At 40.7% G+C, this 13,176-nt stretch overlaps 1 protein-coding gene across 2 annotated transcripts in view; it reads right to left on the bottom strand.

The window, feature by feature from the left end:
• RPS16 (ribosomal protein S16) overlaps positions 1–13,176 on the bottom strand; it is a 383,184-nt gene that overhangs the window by 13,434 nt on the left and 356,574 nt on the right. Inside the window, exon 1 of one of the 2 annotated variants that reach the window (XM_069858176.1) lies at positions 6,067–6,078. The exons of the other annotated variant lie outside the window; for it this stretch is intronic. The gene's annotated coding sequence lies outside the window, so the exon portion shown is untranslated. Of the gene's footprint in view, positions 1–6,066; positions 6,079–13,176 lie in introns of those variants that run through there. 2 annotated transcript variants of the gene reach the window in all.

Below are 13,176 nucleotides of genomic sequence, written 5' to 3'. Positions count from 1 at the left end.
GTGCTAACTCAAGTATGTCTCTGCTAATCCTCACTGAAGAATGACTAGTAATCAGCCAATTTGCATTAGTTTCACTAACTCAAAAATAATGCTTGAAAAAACACTGCAAGAAACTTCAACATGGATCAAAAAAGCAACACTCTTCAGGCTGACTTTGTCAGGGAGCAGGGGGAGTAGGACTGATCCTTGAGGTGGGATGAGCTGGGACCTGAGAGTGACCTCAGCACAGACAGTGCCTCACCAAAGGGGAACCTCTCCACAGGATCTGAGTTGGGCTGGTAATGGGGCCTGTAATTTGAATTGGGGATTTGTCTTTCTTTTTTTTTTTTTTTAAGCATGGCTTTCTTTTTGATTTATCTGTTTCTGTGAAAGTTCTGCAAAGCCCTGGATACCACCTACTTGTCAAGAGAAATACTTACTGCCTTAAATTGCTGGCATTTTAGTATAAAAATACTGTGAACTGATTAACTTGTTGTGAACTTTGGTCCTTTTGAGCTCTCTCATGGCTCCTCTGGTAGCTGCAACTGGCGGTTTTAGAAACACTGCTCTAGCCAATGGTTTATATTGTCAGCAAACTACTTTGGTAAATAATAAATAATATATATATTAACCTGGAAGTAATCAGGTGGCTTTTTTGAACATGAAGCCACTTTTACTGAGATGCCTGCTGGTGTTTAGCTAATTGTAGTGTTTTCAGTGAAATTGTCTCTAGAGGCCTCCACCACCCTAAAGAGTTTGCTGTTCTCCTCTCTTTAGGCATGTGCATCCAGTGTCACCCTACAACCAAGAGGCTTAAAAAGGAACAGGAACCCACCAGTGGTGGGTGGGTAGAAAGCTGCAGTGTTGTGGAAGTGACCTGGTAAACAATTAAAAGGTGGTGAGAGGCAGAGCTGTGGGCTCACATGATCTGAGACCTTGCCTACTGCTCCCTTCACTGAACTCCACTCCTTACTAAAGTTTAGGCTCCTCCATTTGAAAATCATCAGTTCCTTTTTCCTTTTCTCAAATGGGTGTTTCTGCTGCCCTAGGAGAGCAGCAGGAACCCCCAGCTGCTCTTTGTTTCCCCTTCCATTTCACAGCCCCAGCAGAGCCCCGGCTGTGCCTGCGTCACTTGCACACCTGGGCTCCCTCTGCCACCTTCTAATGAGAACAGGAGGCAAAGGGACCTCACTTGTAGCTCCTTCAACAGTACTGAAACACATACCTTCCTATATCAACTATACCCACACCTTTGTTTAGGTTACTTTAGCTCACGTATTTTATGTTTTTCCGACAAAAAAAAAATATATATAAGAGCCAGTTTCACTAGTTTATTCAGTATGTGTGGTGGCACTCCAGCAATGCAAAGCAACTGTAAACCCTGCTTAACTGAGCAATTAAACTTTATGACTTATCTGCATCCCCAAAGAGAAAAAAAGGCAACAAGAATGCACTGAGAAATCTTGCCCATCATATGGGAAAACTGAAGATGCACAGACAGCTCATCAGACTAGACCCCAGCTCATGCAGAGACGCTGAACATCATCTCTGGCCAAGCTAGGCCACAGCCTCACAGCCATTTTGTGCTGGAGACTGTTGCAGTCACTAGCATCGTTTGTTTAAAATCTGAAAATAACAGAAAGGGTCTGAACACAGGAGGCAAGTCAGGAAGCAATGCTGGTCCTGGTCGCCACTCCGCTCCTGCTCCTGACCCCTCAGGTGACCAAAGTCTTGGTTCTGAGCACTGCCTCCTTTGGGAAAACTGAGGTCTGAGTTTGAAGCTTGCATTATGAAGCTGCTCCTTCAAATGTTTTCTGTAACTACCTGACTGTATTTGCTTGCAATGCCTCTTCTGGAGACAAGGTGTTAAATATGCCAGGGAGGGGTTAAGTGGGTCTGGCTGTTTCATAAAGGCAGGCATTTTGTTATTCCCTAAGGAAATGGGAGCTACTTTCTAGAAAAAGAGGGGACTTGGGCTGTGTGCATTTCTGAACTACTCACAGAAAGGCTCAGGATGAATCATGTAGAGATTGTAACAGGAATTTGAGGTTATTGCTGATATCCTTGTCAGTGAAAACCGTCTCTAGGAAGAAGAGATTTTATTCTAAAGCAGGAAGATTTAGTTTAAGATTATGTAAGTAAAGCACCCACACAAAACCTGTCATTCCTTTTCCTGACCCCATTCACATTAAAAAATATACTTTTCTACTATAAAGGACTTGTTTTCCACTTAGTCTTAGCAGTACAAGTAACTGGGAAGTGTCCCTTTTAGATTTTGTGGCTGCTTAGTTACTGCAGCTTCTTGCTGCCCAAATAGACTCACTCTGTCAAGGCTGTGAGATGGGGAGAGATAAACACAGGGAGCAATTGTGGCTTCCTGCCACCAGCCCTGCTCAGAAAGCAAGAAAGCAATAGCAGATACACAGTTTCTGCAGCAGCAGTGGGAAGCTGCGTCCATACAGGAACAGGGTAACTGAAAAACACAACCGAACATCCTGAGAGTACGATAAGCAACATCAAATAACATGCTGTCTTCTCGTTCCACTTCGCTTGTGCAACAGTTTTGAGGCAAACATTAGACCTGTCAGGAAGCTCTGTAGATATGCATTGGAAGTATCAGGTTTGAGGTAATACAGTGGGATCCCCTGTATGCAAAATCTACAATGGCGGCAGCCAAATTAAAACGTATGTCATGCAGTCATTTATCAGCTGGCATCATTGAATCAGTATGGCCTGAAAGTAACTGTCAGGCATTGAATTTTGTCACCTGACACTTTTCCTTGTTTATTCAGTTTTGGAAGCTGTAATTAGAAAATAATGAAAAGCTGGGAGAAAAAATAAGAGAAATGAAACAAAACCAATACAGCTGAAATTAGAGAAGGACCAGTGGTGCAAAGGAGGTAAGATCCATAAAACAAATAGCTCTCTGCATTCAATTCAGTGGGATGTGGAGCAGGCAGCTTTCCTATCAGAGACTGCAGGACTCGTTTCTGCTGTTGTAGGGCTTTGCAACAGGAGTTTAATCAGAACCACTTTTGCAGAGGGAGGGAAATAACATCATCTGTTTGTTGTTTTTTAACTTTCAGCGAGGTTGCATGGGGTACAATTAACTGGTGCTAACAGTAGCTGAACCCAGCCGTGTTTCATGCTAAAGAAATGTTGCACAATGCTGTGGGTGGCAGAGTATTTCTGGGAGGCACACTTTGCTGCAGACTTCGCTTGCATCGCTTCCTGAAATAGAGATTGACTGATGTGATATTTTTTATTTTTATTCGTCTTTTTTTCTCAAACCACACATTACACTCACATGCAGTTTGCAGTGTTAGATTTTGAAGAGAAGACCATAAATGCTCAGACCAAGGGGCATTGTGTTTTAATGTAAGCCCTCCCTGACTTTTCCAATTTTTTTGTTTCTCTGGCATCTCAGAGTGGAAATTCTGCTAAAGCACTGAGTAAAAAGGGAATGGCTTTATTGAATTAAAATTCTATTCCTTGTGATATTTGTCATCATTTTAATTCACTTCACTTTGGGCTGTCCTCAGCTTGTGCTTTCTTAATGTGCTGCAGATTTCTGAGCTAACAGCGGGTAACTGAGGATCCAAGAGCTGGTCAGGATGCACTTGGACTTTTAACTCACAGGAAAGTGTAGGAGGTAGTTTAGAATTTAAGGATTTTCTTTCCATGGGAAAAAGATACCTCTTCTCTGTCCCCTGTGCATGGGAGAGATGTGAAAGAAGGGAGGTCTGGTGATTTCCTGCTTTCCTAGTTAGCAAACCCATGTCAGCAACAGTCAGCTTCCTACCCTTAGCCTACCCTTTACTAGTAAGTGACTATCTTTGATGGAATTATTAATAGAAATGGATTTAATTATGATATTTTACATACTCAGATTCATTTCTTACCAGGACTAGAGAGGAATGCTAGTCTGGGAAATAGTGTTTCTATTTGACTGGTGTTTTTGCATGGCATTATTTAATCAAAAGCCATTTGTTTAATTAAATTAATCTTGATTATGTTTTTATTATTTATGTGGACTGGGCAACAAGTTTAGATTTGAGAACAAAAAGGTTCTTGTTCTTGCACTAAGCTACTAGTGATCAACAGAGAAGGATATGGGATGACAATCAAAAGTAGACATGATTCATCACTCAAAACTGACAGCTCATCAGCTAAGCTGTGGGAGCACTTTTAATGAAAGTACAAACGTGTTTATTCTGTGATGGTTTAAATTCATTGTTTGACTTCTTGTTTTCAACTCATCTATAGTTGATGAAACAGCTCAGCATCCCATTTCCAACAATGGCTGCTTGAGAAAAAAAAGTTGGAAGAAAAGGCATGAACCAGCAAATTTCTTCCCTTTCCTGACCTTTCCAGTGGACAGCTAGGAATTAGCTCTTCCTCCAATAGAATCTGCACATGGTTTATCCTCTTTAATAGGCAGCTTTGGATATACACTCCATGAATTTTCTGTCACCTATTTATTTATAACTCATTTATACTTTTTAGTACAAAATCTGCAGTTCAAGTACTACTGCACTAAAAAACCTCACAAACAACCCAAAAGCTAGAAACCAGAAATTTTGTTTTTCAGTTTGCTTTCTACCAGTTTCACTTATGGCCCTTATCATAAGACATATTGAATTATAATTCTGTTCACCTTCTTGATACAAATCATTGGCTTTTGTAGGTCTCCAGCATGTCTTTTTCACACACATCTTTCCCAATGTGAAAAATTTGATCCATACAGTGTTCGTTCTCACATGGGTGTTGGCCAGCAGCTGTAGTTCAACTCTAAGACATTTCCACTACTGCTTACCAAAACCGATCACAGTATTCAGATTTGGGTTGTGGTGGCACAGTCAGTGTTATTTCTTTGACCATTGTGAGCATTTCTAGCGTATCACCTACGGACTTTTCAGATTACCTTTAGAGATGCAGACATCTCCCTGTGTCCTAAAGTGGAAGCCTATCTTCCAGACGTGGTTTTGTATTGCATTCTGATGGCCAGGTCCCTAATCTGTCATAGTCTGCTCTGAAATCAGTATATATTCAGAAGATGAAATAGTGATCTTCAGTTTAGGTTTAGTAGCTCATTAGAGACCTTTCTGACAGCAAAAAACCAGTCTGCATTAAAATTTAACCTGCTTTAAGTCTTTTGCTTCTCTACTCAATCATGTGTTGTTTCCACACAGGCTATGAGACATTGGAAAAAAATAATCATTAGGCCATGATATTTATTAATTAAAATTATAACTTTAAACTTAATTATCATGGTCTTTCATATCGGCATTAAGGCACAATATTCAAATTCTTAATTTAGCGTAGTGAAAATACCAAATCTGTAACAAGGCATACTAAACTGCTTTCTGTTTTTTCCTGCTTGGTGGTGATCCTCATTGATCCCTACTTAATTCACTGCCTATAAAAAAAACCCTTTAAATGAGCAGCATCTGGGACAGTCAAAGAATGACTCTGAAAATTCTTGTCCATATAGGCCAACAAGGACTGGAGGGAAGTTACTGTAGCACTAGCACAGGAATTTGTAAGAGGTAAGGGAGACTGGCTGTAGCCATCCTAGGGACTGGAAAAGGCATGATTTTGCTTCTTAAGTATTGATTGTATTTGAAAGAACCTCTTTCCCTTCTCCTTCACACCTCTTCTACAGATCAGATGGTGTCTGTTTACACTGGAAAGGGGTTTGCCTCTACCTTAGCTTTCCGTGTGTTCTACATGTTAACAGCTGCTAAAGGAAACATATATTTCTTGCTGCTCTGCTCCTTAATTGCTGACGGAATCTGTCTTATTCCAATTCAAATGATAAATCATGGGGCTGTGGCAAATTTCTGATGCTTTAATAGACCCTCACTCAAGACAGTTGTGTTCAGCTTGTTGTTTTGTGTGGAGGCTCGTTACTCAATCCCTCTCAGTTTAAATGAAAGCTGCTTTTGTCTGGGAGCAGAAGCTGAAATGCCAACACACAGCACTGCTGCAGCACACAGCTCCCCTCACTGCCGTGGGGAATAGGTGCCAGGCTGCACAGCCACCAGCTTCTCTCTGCTTTAAATCAAGGTCTGTTGAAATAATCACACTTCTCTCAGACGCTTCATTGCTCTGGGATTTCTGAGCTAAATCCTTATCAACCTGTTATTTCATCTTTTATAAATACCGTGTCTCTCTGCAATGATGAACAAAACAGTTTTGTGGGGCATTCCAGGACCATATTTTGTTCCATCTTTGCCCAGAATGGTGCAAGTTATATTTGCAAAGTATTCCCCAAAATAAGCAGTCAAAAATCTGGAAATACTTAATGCTGCTATTGCACATCCACAGATGCAAACAGTTTACATCATACTATAAATAATTTTTTTTATGGTTAGTATTTTAATTTCAAAGATCTTCTTTTCATAAAAACACACATATAGTTTCATTTTCATCCAAGTATTGATTTTGAAAAGCATGTTTTTGCACTTAGAAATATTGACCCAAATTTTGCTCAAAGTTTTGGGGTTGTCAGTCCTCATTTTGCTTTTTTGACTGGGGAAATGAAGAGCAGGAGATAAAAATACTGCTTTGTCTTCTCTTCTAAGTATCTTCTGTGGTTTTCAGTCTTGCCCATGAAGAGAGGAAAATGAGTAAGACATAACTAGTCCTCTACTTCCTCCATCATTTTTCATCTTGTCCTAGCTCTAAACTCTGCTTGTACAGAATTGCACCAATACTTCGTTAATCTGTTGTTCATCATGCATTTTTGCTTGTTAATTTTTTTAAGCAGTATGGGTAACTCAGAAAGACAGTGAAGATAAAGCTAATGCTAAAATACTATTATTCGTGTTTTAGAGGGATATATTAGTGTATGTTTTACAATATCTCCACACGTAATCATTAATAAGGTTTTTCTGAGAACACTTTCTGCTTCTTATAAAGCCAGCAAAGTGAGAGATGGTAATCATAAACATAATAATATTATGGATATAAACATTTAAATTGTCCCTCCCAGTTTCAATTATTGGGATTTAACTTAAAATATAAGACATTTTATTTTGCTCCATACTTTCAGTCGTAGCTAAAATCCACCAATTAGTACAAGAAATTCTCCATTGTTTTTGTTGAGATGTGGATGAGATCCTGTAGATTTAAGTTATTGTGCAGTTTTGAAGAGAATCAAAGTGAAAATACAAACAACTTCTTAAAAAGCTCTGCGGTTTTCATGTTTCAAACTGATTGCTCAATAAGAATGTATACCTGAAAGCTGTATTTATCTTTATCTTTGAACTGAGTCTTTTGTACCAAGGGTTGTTTATTTTTTTCTTTGAAAAATAGTTATTTCTGTCCCCTTCATATGCTAACACATCACTGAGCTACTGTTCCATCACACAAAAGCAAGAGACATGAAGTTTATTTTTATTTCTGAGTGCTTTTACTTTTCTACATTCAAAGGACAGGAGTGGCAATAAACTTCTTTAAGTACTTGGAAGAATAATACATCAGGATTAACTATTCAACAAGTTTAGAGATCATGATGGGGACAGCCTGGGCTATTTCTGAAGTTGCAGAGTTCCTTGTTTTCTGAAAAGAGGAACAGTATGAGGCAATAGATACTCAAAATAAGCAGATTTCACCAACCTCAGGAGTTGATAGGTAAATTCAGAGGAAAACAAATAAGCTGGGAGACAGGAGGATAGGAGAGTGAGCCACCACTGTGGAAGGCTGTTACCCACCTGGTTGCAGAAAAAGAATGCTAAAAACCGCTGCACGGCTGCAACAGTAAGAGAGCAACACATTATTAGGGAGGAGAAAAAGCAGGAAGGCTATGGCTGTAAGAAGTGACAGGAAATCCTTCTGTAATTGCACCAATAGTAAGAGGAAGGCTGAGAAAGCTACGGTTTGCTGCACCAAGCAGAGGAAAGATATAAACAGATGATGCTGAGAAGGTTAAAGTGTTTAATGCCTTTTTGCTACAGAATGCTCTGCAAAGGACATCTGCTACCAGATGGCTGGCACAAATCACCCAAGTGACAAAGGCTAGGGTAAAGAAAACACAAGCACTTAGGTAAGTTTAAGATTCCCAAATCAGCCAGCAAGAACATTGACTGATAAAATCAGTCAATGGCATCTTGGCTTGTATCAGAAACGGCGTGACCAGCAGGTCCAGGGAGGTTATTCTCCCTCTGTACTCGGCACTGGTGAGACCGCTCCTCGAATACTGTGTTCAGTTCTGGGCCCCTCACCACAAGAAGGATGTTGAGGCTCTGGAGAGAGTCCAGAGAAGAGCAACAAAGCTGGTGAAAGGGCTGGAGAACAGGCCTTATGAGGAGCGGCTGAGAGAGCTGGGGTTGTTTAGCCTGGAGAAGAGGAGGCTGAGGGGTGACCTCATTGCTCTCTATAACTACCTGAAAGGACGTTGTAGAGAGGAGGGTGCTGGCCTCTTCTCCCAAGTGACAGGGGACAGGACAAGAGGGAATGGCCTCCAGCTCCGCCAGGGGAGGTTTAGGCTAGACGTTAGGAAAAAATTCTTTACAGAAAGGGTCATTGGGCACTGGAACAGGCTGCCCAGGGAGGTGGTTGAGTCACCTTCCCTGGAGGTGTTTAAGGCACGGGTGGACGAGGTGCTGAGGGATATGGTTTAGTGTTTGGTAGGAACGGTTGGACTCGGTGATCCGGTGGGTCTCTTCCAACCTGGTTATTCTGTGATTCTGTGATCCTGTGAAAATCCATACTGAAGTATTAGACGGTAAGCCTAGGTCTGCTGTGAGGAATTAACCTCAGCATCCAGTGCAAACTTCTTTATTTTAGGGATCCCTGTCCCCTGCTCAGGGCTCCTCCACCCTGCCCACAGCCCAGGAACCCATTTCAGTCCCCTGGGACCATCAGTCCCTGTTCCGGTGACTTTACAGCAGGGCTGGTCTCCAGCTCCCTACAGCCCTGCCCTGCAGTAATACTTAAGCTTGAAAATACAATACCAGGTGGTCTCACTCCCTTTTCAGTAAATATGTCTAAATAGGGAAGGAAAATATCCATCGATCCCTGTAACAATGCAGACTAAATCTTTTCCCTTGCATGCTCCAAATTGTGGAAGAACCATTCCAAAATATCTGCATCTCCCACCTCTTCCCTCCACATCCTGACCTCCATGCAAAATGACTTTGTTTTCACAGCATGTCATTTAGATGAAGGTATTTGCTCTGCACATATCTCTAATACTTGCTCAGCTCTTAGAAACTGCAAGTATTCTGCACCTGGCAGATTGCATAATCCAGCCCGATGAAAGAGAAATATGGTCAATAAGTCCTTAACATAACCCTTCCATCTCTCTTCTTGCCAGCAGCTTGTCTCTCTGCAGTTTCCTTTTACAGGGTGATTTGGAAGTTCCTTTTGAGTAGCTTACATTTTATCTCTGGTTGGACATGAAATAACTCCACACGCTGTACTGGAGGGAACATGTTGTTCTGCTATCATAGGCACAGCTGCTTTGGCAGAGGAGACTATTGACAATGAGACATCTAGATAAAGTGAGTAGATAGATACCTGCAAAAAAATTGCTGCCTCATTACAGATATCCTGTCTTGCAGCACAGCTCTTTTGAGGTCCCATTTGTCTAGCAAAATGTGGAATGAAAGGACGAACACACAGATGATCCTTTTTAATCAGTTTAATTACAAAGGAAGGTGAGTACCTACTTTTACTTCCCTTCATTTTAATCAAGCAAAAAAATGTAATGTAATTTGTGTACCACAGGCAGCCAAAATAGTAGAAAAAACCTGCTGTACAGTTTTCTCAGCTTCATCTTTTTCTTCTGAATGTCATTTGGCATTTGCGCTCAGAACTCATATGGACAAAATCCTTAGAAAAATATTCAAAGGGAACACTGCCAAACTTGGTGGCTGTGTCCTAGTTAAGCTCTCTTTCCTCTTTTAGCTTTGTATTGCAGATGAAAGATAGCCAAACAAGACCGTCCATCTGTGGAAAAGGTTGATTACAAAGGTGCCCAACTGCTATGTCAATAGGAAGGGAACTGTGATTTATTTTTTTATAATGGAAAAGTACTAGTCCCTCATCAAATGCAGTTCTTGATCAGCAGATGTGACAGCAGTGGTGACTGCGGAAGAACCATTGCAATCTCAGTCTCCTGTTACCCCCCAAGGCCAGAAGCGAGCTGCTAGTATTCTTTCAGCTGCTTCTCAAGTCCTCTGAGTCTGTGGCTGAGTGTTTCTGCCAAAGAAGCACAAGCTGGAAAGCTCAAGGGTATTTATATTTCTTTAGCTGTTCTGAAGAGACTTCTCTTGCTTCTTTGCCACATTCCTTTCATGTGATATTTGACTGGCAGTCTTTTTGCATCCAGATTGTCATCGTTCAATATGTGTCTATTCTAGAGCATCTTGCCTTTGAAAGAATTTAAAAGAGTTAGTGTTTGGCTAGCTTTTCTTCAACTGTTTTTAAGTTACTGAATACATACAGACCTTCTCATTTAGTAAATCTAAACCCAAGTAAAAAATTCATGCGATGGTCAATTTGGCTTTGAAACTGTCTCCAATATGATGACTGGAAAATTCTAAAGGAGGGAGAGAGACAATGTGAGAAAATGCAACTATCTCTGGTTTTAGTAAACAAAGAGAAAAACCTGGCTCTGTGTTGGTATTTGGATAGTCTTCCTATTACTACAGGTTGCTTCAGGAAAGATGACAAAGCAACTGCATAGACTTTCCTCCTTTTCAATCAATGCCTCTTGTTCTTCACTTTTTGTTTATCATCTTTCACTCTTCATTTCTTTGGATTTGCAACCACCTTTTGATTGTATTTTTTTCTTTGTCTTCTCCCATTTATTTTTCTGGATTTATTATGTGCATTGATAGTCTTTAGTACCATAGGGCAGAGATCCAGCAATTGAAAAATGCTTATGTCTAGTCTCCTCAAACAAAAATAAAACCCCATGAGCAGTTCTGGACAGAGGCACATTAGCAGAGTTGTATGGGCAGGTTTATCCATTTGAAATCAGTCTTGCTTAAGAAGGCACGACAAGAGCACATTGCAAAATAGTTCAGGTTTGCAAAGTGTTGTGGCCCAGTGCCTCCCTGTCTGCTTTGGTTTCAGGGTGCTGATGTTCTTTGCTCCCTTCCACAGGGGGTTAGGTTCCCTCCTGTCATCAGGTTTGCATTTGACTGACTCTTCCAGTTTTACTCAGAACTGTTGGTTTGCTGCATTGTTCACTCCTCGCAGAAGGACTTTGCCTACCACGGGGCTTTATGGCATCCTAGATGATGATTAGCACATTATGGAATTGGGACCTCTTTGCAGAGTGGTCAGGGAAAGGTATAGCCTGAAGGCACATCTTATCAAGCTCATGATTTACTCACATTTATAAAATCACCTATAAAATGTCTACACTCACATTGATCTAATTTTAGGAAACAGTTACAAAGCATTCTTTAGGTTTAATGTCAAGAATGAAGCATTCAAATCCTTGTAAAGTTAACCTTTCCTCTTCTTGACTTTCTACACAATCTTTAAATGCTTTCTTATTCACTGTGGAACTTATGTGTTCGAATCAAATTTGTTCATCACACTAGACCAATGATTTTAGTTTTTAAGTCAAATTGTAACTTTATAAAAGAAGCTACTAAAGAACACTTTCATGGAAGTCAGCAAAGGATGAAATTGCCTTTGTAAAATTCTGCAGTGCTTTCTTAATATAAACTCCAAACAATCTGTCTGGATTTGTAGGCCACTGGATGTCACTTTTGGTTTATACTTATAAAACAAAACTTTGATTTTTAAGGTATTTTGCTTTTTACATACATATACATTTCTAATGCAGTGCTTGTGATAGTAGAGGATCATACTTGGTGTCTTACTTGGTGATTTCCAGGCAAATCTCTGTGAGGATTACCCATTCCTCTGTGTCATATCATGACAACTGAGGACAATAGTCGTAAAACAGCTTGTAAAAAAAATACCCCAAAGCAGGGAAGGTTCTGTGAGAGACCTTAATCCAAGTCCCTTCCTCTGGGGTATTCAGTGAGGAATGGTATGTACATGGCCTCTTCGATCACATTGGAAGTGACTATAGACCCCTACTGAGGATCAAGTAGCAGACCAGACAGAAACACAGCCTGAAATATCATTTTAAGGACTCCGGTGATGCAAGATCATTGTTTTGTTGCTTTCTTGTATTTAAATTATATTAATAAATGACAGTCCTAGAAGAAAGCCTGAAAGACCCTATTGATAATGAATTCTTCAATAGCTAAGAAAGAACATAAGTAAGTAATTATTACCTTAAAATCATTGTATCATAAAACTGTTTGCACTGTTATTCATCTTTGCCAACAAGACTTGCCTGTATTTCCCAGGAAGAATTTGAATGTTAAATTTTAGTAGCTGGCTGTTGAGGTGGAAACAGCTTCTTGGGACAAGGGATGAACTGAAGCATAAGAGAAACTTTTTTTTTTTTTAACTTGCATGAATTATAAAGGCTTAGTCCATAGAAAAGTGAAAGATGCAGAGCAAAGATCTATTGTGTTGGAAAACAGACAATCTCTTGAGAGCACAGAGGACAATGCACTTCTGGAGATGGATTCATGTGGAAAATTCCCTTCACCTGACCCGTAAGACAACTGCCTGTCACTGAGCACCCACTGGATGGTTCATACAGAGCAAGCCAGTGGTATCTGGACAAACAGCAGTATGCCTGGCCATGGGACTGTAGGCACATGCCTTGTAGATGTCAGTTGGAACAGGCTCAAACTTGCAGGCAGGCAGCACACAGGCACTGGTGATTTGCATCTGCATCTACATCTTCAGGAATGCCATATGCCCATGGGTGCTACCACGGTTGCTGCTGCTAAGACTCCAGCTACCACTGGATCAAGGACTGATTATCCTGCATCACCCCCTTGGTTTGTCATATGATTATTTTTCTGTGTATTTAAGTGCTAAGTGTACAAGGAGATGTGTTACTGAAGGAAGATGTTACTTCTTATCAAACAGAACTGCTGATTACTCTGCTTCCACTGCATTGTCCCCTCTGCACCAGATAGGACCCCCAAGCAGGATCAAACTGCATGTCGGCATCAGAGCTGTACAGCACCTCAAAAACAGCCCTGGGCAGAGGGGGTGAGCTCAGCCAAACATAGGCCAGGAATAAGTGGTAAACCCTGAGTTTCACATCAGGCTCCTGGACTAGACCAGGACTTTCTAAGC

The sequence above is a fragment of the Phaenicophaeus curvirostris genome, chromosome 1 (assembly GCF_032191515.1).
Source record: "Phaenicophaeus curvirostris isolate KB17595 chromosome 1, BPBGC_Pcur_1.0, whole genome shotgun sequence".
NCBI lineage: Eukaryota > Metazoa > Chordata > Aves > Cuculiformes > Cuculidae > Phaenicophaeus > Phaenicophaeus curvirostris.
This window is presented reverse-complemented; position numbering and strand designations above follow the sequence as displayed.